Source organism: Loxodonta africana, chromosome 1 (genome assembly GCF_030014295.1).
Source record: "Loxodonta africana isolate mLoxAfr1 chromosome 1, mLoxAfr1.hap2, whole genome shotgun sequence".
In the NCBI taxonomy this organism is placed as follows: Eukaryota; Metazoa; Chordata; class Mammalia; order Proboscidea; family Elephantidae; genus Loxodonta; species Loxodonta africana.
Window position 1 is genome coordinate 78,817,381 of NC_087342.1, and position 9,361 is coordinate 78,826,741.

General features: G+C 42.2%; 1 non-coding gene and 1 pseudogene across 1 annotated transcript; both read right to left on the reverse strand.

The window, feature by feature from the left end:
• Positions 1 to 1,923: 1,923 nt before the first annotated feature.
• LOC100665168 (etoposide-induced protein 2.4 homolog) lies at positions 1,924 to 7,977 on the reverse strand (annotated as a pseudogene).
• Positions 3,244 to 3,325, reverse strand: TRNAS-AGA (transfer RNA serine (anticodon AGA)). The gene has a single exon. It is a non-coding gene; the product is annotated as a tRNA-Ser (tRNA).
• Positions 7,978 to 9,361: the final 1,384 nt, after the last annotated feature.

Consider the following 9,361-nt stretch of genomic DNA (forward strand, 5'->3'; position numbering starts at 1 on the left):
CTTTTTGAACGCCTGTCTCTTTGTCTACGCACAGGTTCCTCATGAGCACAATATAAACCAAAAAAACTGAAGGCCCTCAAGTCAATTCCGACTTCAGAGTAGAACTGCCCCACAGAGTTTCCAAGGAGCGCCTGGTGAATTCGAACTGCCTACCCTTTAGTTAGCAGCTGTAGCAGTTAACAACTATGCAACCAGGGTTTCCCAGGACAATATAAAAAAATTTTTTGTTCTGAAATTCCATTCTTCACAATGTTATCCATAATTTGTTATGATCCACACAGTTGAATGCCTTTCAATAGTCAATGAAACACAGGTAAACACCTTTCTGATATTCTGTGCTTTCAGTCACTATCCACCTGACATCAACAGTGATATTCCTTGTTCCATGTCATCTTCTGAATCCATCTTGAATTTCTGGCAGTTTCTTGTCTATGTACAGCAGCAACCATTTTTGAATGATGAGAATTTTACTTGCATGGGAGAAGATATTTCAATGCTTCTGTTTGACAAAGTTCTTTTATGTGGAATATTTGGGGATATTCTACAAAATAATAAGAAAAAGACTGAAAGGTTAATTAGAAAGAGCAAAGATTAAACATGTGCTTCACAGAAGAGTATGCTCAACTGCCCAATAAGCAATTTCAAAAGTTACTGGTGTGAGGGCCAGGAACAATGCAAGATAGGTCCTGCCCGCAAAGAACTGTGGGGAAAAACCAGAGTACCTGCCTGAGCATTGACCTGGACAAGGAGAAATCACAGCTAACACCTGACTTTGTGGTAGCTGTCAAGTGGATCCTGTTAGCTAGTACAAAAACAGCCCCATCCGCCATAGTTTAGATATGTTTTTCCCTGGTCCCTCTGCACATATCCTTGCACATAAAAACCGGGTATATAAGCCCACAACCCACACTTTCCTGCATGGACCTCTACCTGGATGACATTCAATGCTTCCTGTCCTTCATGAGAATCCTAGTGTCAACCTCTGTATATCCAAAAAACCAAACACATTTCCGTCGAGCAGATTCCGACTCATAGCGAACCTATAGGACAGAGTAAAACTGCTCCCATAGAGTTTCCAAGGAGAACCTGGTGGATTTGAACTGCTGACCTTTTGGTTAGCAGCCATAGCTCTTAACCACTACACCACCAGTGTTTCCCCTCTGTATATATGTTCCCCAATAAAGCCTTGTCTGATCGACATGGCTTTTATTTCTTTTTCTCCCCCTCCCCACAAGCTCAGTGGGCTTAATAAACCTACCCTTCAGCTCCTATTTGCAGCAGTTAATATTCCTTTGAAATACCAGACAGACCTGGCAATGGCCAACAGTAAATCTCAGATATCCAGAGTTAAAAGTTCAGATTCTCTGAGCATTTTGTTTTTCAGTGGTGCTTGCTCAGAATTGGTTACCTCCCTGTAGTATGCACCAGCGAAGAAACCCTTGCCCCTTTAAGGTAAAGAAAGAAAAACACTCCTGAAAACCCAACAGATCTGGCTGCAAGATCTTTCCTCCTGTCCCATCTCTTCAGACTTATTTTTTGCAGTGAAACAAGAGAGATCAAAATCTATCCGGAGTTAAAAAAACAAGACAGTGATGGCTATAAAAGGAGTGACCAGGACCAACTGAGGTACTCCTTCACCCTCCACATCCAATACACGTGCTTCACAGAAGAACAGAAATAACAAATCCACAAATTCAACAGCTAATTTTACAAAACCCATTCATCCAAGAGTGGAAGGCAGGGAGGGGAGGTGGGAGAGTAAATGGGACAGAGAGAAAAAGTATTCAAATCAATTCAGGCACAAGGTCTGGCATATGCAAGAAAATAGCTACAGAAAAACTTGTGGTCCTTTCACACTCATGGTATTAAAAATCCACATACTGGTGTCAGGAGGATTCTGCTTAAGTGCACCAGAGACAAAATTCCAGTTCCTCAGAGAGAACAGAATATGTAAAGCGCCCTTGGCAGAAAGAGTCCTGCCTTCCCTGGGTCAGGGGAGGTAAAGAGGGAAAAGAGCTGCCACATCCTCCTTCCAATCCTACCCATCCCCTGTGGGTGGCAGGTGAAGTCAGTGGCCTGCAGCAGCCTTCAGTTTGTGAGAAGACAGATGTGGTGAAGGAAACCTCTCTGTAGAAGTTGAGCAGACTACAGGTAGACTGTCTTGTTGTTGGGTCCGTTATTTAAGAAGACCCCCAGGGAGAAGAGTCTCAACTGGAAAAGATACCCTTTGTCAGGGGTCTTTGCTTCACTGCTGTGAGCAAAGCCAAGGGCAAACCAAATCCAAGTAGTAGGGGCAATTTCTTTCTACGTTTGACAACCACTAGTACATTTCAATTCCCTTATTGAATTGGCGATATTCAAAGCAGTACAGTGAATACAGAAGGGAAACATGAAGCTGACCAACAATATTGATGGGGAAGAGACTCACAAACATCACCTGGGAAGGAAAAGAGCCTGCAGCAAAAAGTTGAAGAGCGTATCAGCAATTACTTTGCCGACACTAGGGCATGGGTAAGGCTTCTTACCTGATACCTTAAATGCCATACCAGCTATATCTTGAAACCAAGTGACATTGAAAACTTTGCTAAGCACAAATAGGGGAGCACCCAAAGAGCACTAAAAATTGACATGAGGAAGAATTCCAGCCACAGCCAAACATCTCCATGTAGTAATGCATCACCAATAATTTGTGCTCTTCCTAACTGAAGCACAGGAATACACACTTGGTAAAACAAGAGGAGACTCAAGCAGAATACTCCTCCATTCCAAGGTGTGGAGCCCTCGAAAATTCTACCAAGAATACTTGGCTCACTCTCTTGCTCTGGCTTTATACCCTGGGCTCTCCTCTGTGTCTGGACACTGTTTTGCCTTCTTTGACGCTGTTCCTCCCTCCTTTACAGTATTGGAGCCTCCAGGTTTGAGATGGTACAGGTACCCCAGATGGAGTCCTTGATTCCCCTTGCAAGGTCTTGAGGAAAGGTTTTGACGCTGTGGGCAATCTCTTTGCTGTCCTTCACTATCAACTACAAAGGGAGAGAGAGCTGCCTCAAAATCTGTCGGCGTGAATTGCCAAAGCAGCTCTGTCAAGGGCCCCTTCGCCTCCTCCGTGCCCCTTCCCCCAAAAAAGAGCCTTCAACTCCGGAGCTGACACATGCGTTTCTAAGGAGTCACTCGGAGCCAATGCAGCACCAGGACGCCAACTATTCCGTAGGAGCCAATGCAGCACCAGGACGCCAACTATTCCGTAGTCGGCAGGATTCAAACCTGCGCAGGGAAACCCCAATGGATTTCTAGTCCATCGCCTTAACCACTCGGCCACGACTACAGCTGACTCACTTAACCGCCTTTTCTTCCACGTGGAATCGGACCTGTGCCCTTCGCAGCCATTCCTGCAGCTGGTCTCGTGGGATGCAAGAGCTGGACGTTATTAACTATAAGGAAAATTCAAATTAAACGCAATGAAAAAATATTCCCCTTCACCACAATGGCTTAAGATAAAAGGAGTGAAAACATCAAGTGTTGCTGATAATACAGAACAACTGAAACTTTCACGCATTGCTGATGACATTGTCAGCTGACACATTCACACTTGTTCACTATTTAGAAATATTGCCTGAAACGAAATAAAACAAAAAAATCAGTAACCCTGAAACTCCACACTTGCATTTAGACTCAAGAAAAATGAATGCTTATTGCCCTTGAAAGGTATGTGCAAAAATGTTCATTGCAGCATTAGTTGATTTATATGTACATCAACAGCAAAATGAATGAAAAAATTGTGATATGCAGTATTAATACAATGGAATATGACAGCAATAAAAAAGGACTACTGCTACTAGACACAATATGAATGTACCTAATGAAAAACGTATTAAGTGAAAGAATCTATTCTCAAATAAGCACCTATTGCATGATTCCATTTATAGTATTTCAAAACACAGGAAAACGGTGGTAGAGGTCTGAAGATTGGAATTGATTAGGATAGATACAAGGGAGCTTCTGAGAGCTGAAAAATTCTTTATCTTGGTCTGCAAGTTGCTTATGTGAGATGTACATATGTAATAACTCATTGAGCTGAACAGTTAAGTTGTATGCCTCTTACTCTTTCTGAATAAATCCTCAATTTAAACAAAAAGAAGAAAGAAGGATTTCCTTGGATATCTTCTCACCTCCAGCACATCCTATCTCATTAAGCACTGTTGAAATTGTAGTATGCAAATTGATGCCTTCTAAGAACTGTGTTTTGCCTGTATGCGGGCATTAGAAACTTTTGTATCAATTTGACTGTGCCAGGACATTGGACCCCTCCTATTAAGCAAGTAAAACAATTTGCAGGAATTGGGTGAGTGGAATGTGGTGCCGGCCACTAATCATCAAGCACTAGAACTGTGTTGCCACTTACAAAATTGTAAGATTGATTGGACACCTAGAACCCAAGCAAATACACAAATCTGATGAAATATTATTTACTTTTATTTATTATTTTAAAATGATATTAATCTTAATTAAGCCTGCTTTCTATATTTGTAATTTAACATTATTAGCTAAAATAATTAAAAACACAAACCAGTTGATTGCAGCTGATTCTGATGACCCCATGTATGTCAAACTACAATTATGCTCCATAGAGTTTTCAAAGGCTGATTTGTTCAGATGTAGATGGTCCAGGCTTTTTCCCAGGGCTTCTGGGTGGATTCCAACATCCAACTCTTTGACTGTAAACCCAACATGTTAACCGTTTGCACCACTCGGGGACTCCATTAGCTAAACATGGAAGTCAAACTAATATTATTTTTTTGTAACTCTAATTTACATGTGTGAATCAAGGTTAAGAAGGCTAAAGGAGCCAGATGACAAGTGGTGTATGTGCTAGAGAGTTGTGGTCTGAAAACAGGCCTCGGACATGACTGAAAATAAAGAAGGAACCCTGTCTTTGGTGACAGCTCTTCTTTCAGAATCAGCTTCTCTGAAATGAATGAGGAAATCGCAGCAGCTGAAGACCATCTGCAAAGTAAATTTTAATGAAACCCCTCCATGTGTCTGGACAGGTTCTCAAACTCAGTCTCTGATGAGCAAAGGAGTTGAGGCTTTCTGCCTTAACTTCATTTTGATGTGACAGTCATTTTGGATGTAAGTATTTAAAATATGTCATCCAAAAATATTTTAGATTCTTGCACAAATTCTTTCTTCCTAGCATGAAGTCCAATTCTTCTTAGTTTAGAGGAAAAAATTCATCTACATTCCATTTTTCCCAGCTCTACGGTTGGTCTGAATGAGCCTGGGCCTATGCTGGGGAGATGTTACACTAGGTCTATTAGGGGAGGGAAGAAATTAATATCAACTACACGTGAATCTCAATACAGAGATTAAAATGAGTTTTTATGGGGCAAGGAGTGAGCTAAACTACTGTGTAAACATCATTCTGGAGTACGCAGCAGGGAAGGGGGAGGAGAGAGACACATCAGCTGAGAGACAGAGGAAAGAGTTGGGGTGGTGTGAAACGAAAGAAAGAGAAAAATGAGAGAGAGGAAGAGGGCAAGGAAAAGAGAAGGAGGCTTGTTCCAGAAGAGCATTCGGTTCATTTTCCCCAAGACTGCCTTGCCTTTGAGAGTGATTCACTGTTCTTTCTCTCCTGGGGTAGACATGCTGAGCACTGTGAAGAGGGTTAACCAGGTTGAATTTTTGTTTGCAGTTCAGGTGTTGTTGGTATTGGTGGCTTCAGTGGGAGCTGCAGGGATTTCCTGATTTCGTTGGGGGGACGTGGTGGGAGCAGTGTTGAGAGAGGAAGTGGGATGGGCAGTCAGCTTTGAGATTAAGCACCACTGCAACTGGGGAAGTTCATGAGGTTTTGCTTAAAGTGAAAATAATATAAAAGAAAGTTTCCACTTGTTTGCTCCACATATTTCTAAGTCTTAAATGAAGCCTATTGAAACCCAGCATTTTCCTAAAGTAATTCTATCTGGCCCCTCTACTCTTCACATCCTGCTCTTTACTCAAAAGGAGTCTAAAGTGAGGACTGTGACCACAGAGAGTCAGAGACTCTGTACAATCCTTAATAACTACATTCTCGGCCATCTTTTCCTCAATCCTAGTATAGGCTAAGAGGCAATGTAGGTTTGTTCTTCCCAAGTCAATCAAGTAGGTAACCTCAAAATTGGCTTAGGGATGGCCTGTGACAGGCTGCTAGAAGCTGGATAGTTATGGCTTTTGGAGAGAAGAGGAAAGGGGGTGATGCATTACAAAAGACCTCCAGGTCATTTGGGTTTTCACCTCTGCTACCATAATTGATAGCTCCTTCCTACAGAGAAACTAGCCATTTCCTTGCCTTCAAGCCTTTGGCTGCAAGGTCCCTCTAAAAGATTTTTCTCCTATTTAGGTCAAAACACATACACAAGAAAAACCCTTTTAGTTCATATTCTGGATTGTATGGTCATATCTACATTGATTCATTAAGATTGTTATTTTTCTTCTCAGGATCAATAATTGAAAATATTTATAGGGAAATATAGAATCGTTCCACAAGGAAGTGGCAACTGTCCTGAAACAATGTAGCCCTTGCCCGAGGTCTTTGGGTTAATGTGTCTGTGCTCTCCTCTTTTGGCCCATGGTGTTTAGGATTTGTGCTTTGTTTCTTCTTTGGTAGTTTCTTCATGAAGTGAGACTCTCCCATCCACCCAGAGACTGAGTTCAGGACAGCTGGACAAAGACATTTCTATGCTCTTCTGTGGCTTCTTTCTGCTCGATATCCAAGTCCATGAATGAGAGGTCAACAAGACTTGGCAGCAAGTCTTTGCCTCCTCAACATAAACCTGGGTTAAACATCTACTTCTCAACATTTTAGAACATGCCAGAAAAGGGGATGAGACAAAAAAAGGATCTCTTCTTTGGTAAGAATGAATTCTTCTTTTCCTGACATTATTTGAGAATCCTGTGTTCTCCATTCTGCAGAAGGAAAATCAATTTTTCCCAAGCACTAGAGCAGACTTTTCTTCTTTCAGATTCTCTAGCCTCTTAACACTCAGCTTTCCATCAAACCCTACAAAATGGGCATGCAGACAGTGGCCCATATAACAGTGATTATTGAGAGTGCTTGGAGAGAACACAAATAACTTTAAGTGAGCACCATTGTTTCAGCAAGTTAGTTAAGAAAGAAGCATAAAGGCCAAAACGACTCAAGAAAGACATAAGGTTCTAGAGGCAGGGCCAAGATGGCAGAATAGACCGACGCTTCCCGTGAGCCCTTTTGCAACAAAGGCCCGAAAAAACAAGTGAAACAAGTATATTTTTGATAAGCTCCAAGCCCTGAACATCAAAGGCAAAATTAGAAAACAAGCTGAGTGGCAGGCGGAGGAAGAGACAGACCAGAAGCAGAGAGTTGTTAATGGAACTGAATTCCCAGGAGCCCTTAGGCACCATTCCCAGGAGTGGCTGTGGCAGGTTGGTACTAGCACCATGCCCCAGTTTCCTCAGGGGAAAGCAGCCACCAACACAGCCTACTCACAGCTCCAGAACCAGAGAGGAATGATGTTTTTGGCAAAAGCTAAGTATGTGCATATATTTTACCATGCCCCCAACTCCCAAGCTGACTTCAGTGGCTATTGATCTCCCTGGGTCTGAGATAGGCCCAGTTGAGTGCCTAGAGCCATTTTCCCGGCCTTGGAGAAGGAATAAATTTGCAGTTGGGGGAAAAGATAATTTGCCAGCTCAACTAAGCTGGAGAGCTCAGGACAGAAGTGGCTCCTTTTCAGACATAAACAGTCTGTGGACTTTGAGTACCTCTCCCCCCTGCATGGACCTGTGTGGGCCTATTTCAAGAGAATAGGCCCTTGTTGGCAGACTATAACTCTTTCAGCTGTGAGGTGGAGAGGTGGGTGTTTGATGTTTGACACCACTTTTGCCAGTTAAACTGGGGTTCTCACCTACCCACATCAGGGGCCTAAGGACTGGTGGCTCCACTTGGGTCACCCAGCCACCCATGACAGTGTTCCAAGGATAACTGGTACCTCCCAGCCCCTACGACCAAAAACATTGGATGCCCATGGTCCATCTGCAGAATACATCCACCTGTACAAGCTAGGGAAGAGGAACGTGCATTCCTCAGAGACACTTGGGGGACCATTCTCAGCCCCCTGCCTTGTTTAGAGTGTGACCCTCTGCTGCAAGCAGATCCCAGTACCTACACCAATCACCCCTGCCCTTCTAAGACTTTAGGACAGAGCCTGTACCAAGCACTTGATGACCAACTACCTGGACACCTGAGCTGAATCCATACAAGAAAAGTAAATGGACTCCTAGACGAATACACCTGATAGCAGCGCTAGCCATCTGATGACAGGATGTCAGAGCTTCAAAGGTGAAAATAATCAAGCTAGCTCACTCAAGAAACCCATCTGGGCATATCAAAAGAAAACAAAGCAAGAAGCTAGGATACAGAAAGCAAACATAAAATAAATTAATATAATAACTTATAGATGGCTTGGAGACAAAAGTCAATGTCAAATCACATAAAGAAACAGACCATGATCACTTCAACAAGATCCCAAAATGAAGAATAAAGGGATCTTCTAGATGAAACTGACTTTCTGGAATTACCGTATGCAGAATACAGGAGATTAATATACAGAACCCTTCAAGACATTAGGAAGGAAATCAAGCAATATGCACAAAAAGCCAAGGCACACAGATGAAGTAGTTGAAGAAATTAAAAAGGTTATTCAGGAACATAATGAAAAATTTAATAGCCTGGAAGAATTCATAGAGAGATGGCAATTAGAAATTCAGAAGATTAACAATAAAATTACAGAAGTAGACAACTAAACAGAAAGTCAGTGGAGCAGAACTGAGGAGGTGGAAGCCAGAATTAGTGAGATTGAAGACAAAACACTTGGAACCAAGATACTAGAAGAAAAATCAGATAAAAGAATTCTAAGAATGAAGAAGGATCAGTAGTTGGAGAATATGGCCCTGGTTATAGAAACAGTGCTGGAGATCAAACGATAGAATTTTGCAAGACCAAAGACTTCTTCATTGCAAATACCTTTTTTTACCAACATAAATGGCGACTATACACATGGACCTCACCAGATGGAATGCACAGAAATCAAATTGACTACATCTGTGGAAAGAGACGATGGAAAAGCTCAATATCATCAGTTAGAACAAGGCCAGTGGCCGACTGTGGAACAGACCATCAATTGCTCATATGCAAGTTCAAGGTGAAACTGAAGAAAATCAGAGCAAGTCCCCGAGAGCCAAAATATAACCTTGAGTATATCCCAACTGAATTTAGAGACCATCTGAAGAATAGACTTATCACATTGAACGCTACTGACCGAAGACCAGACGAGTTGTGGAATGATAT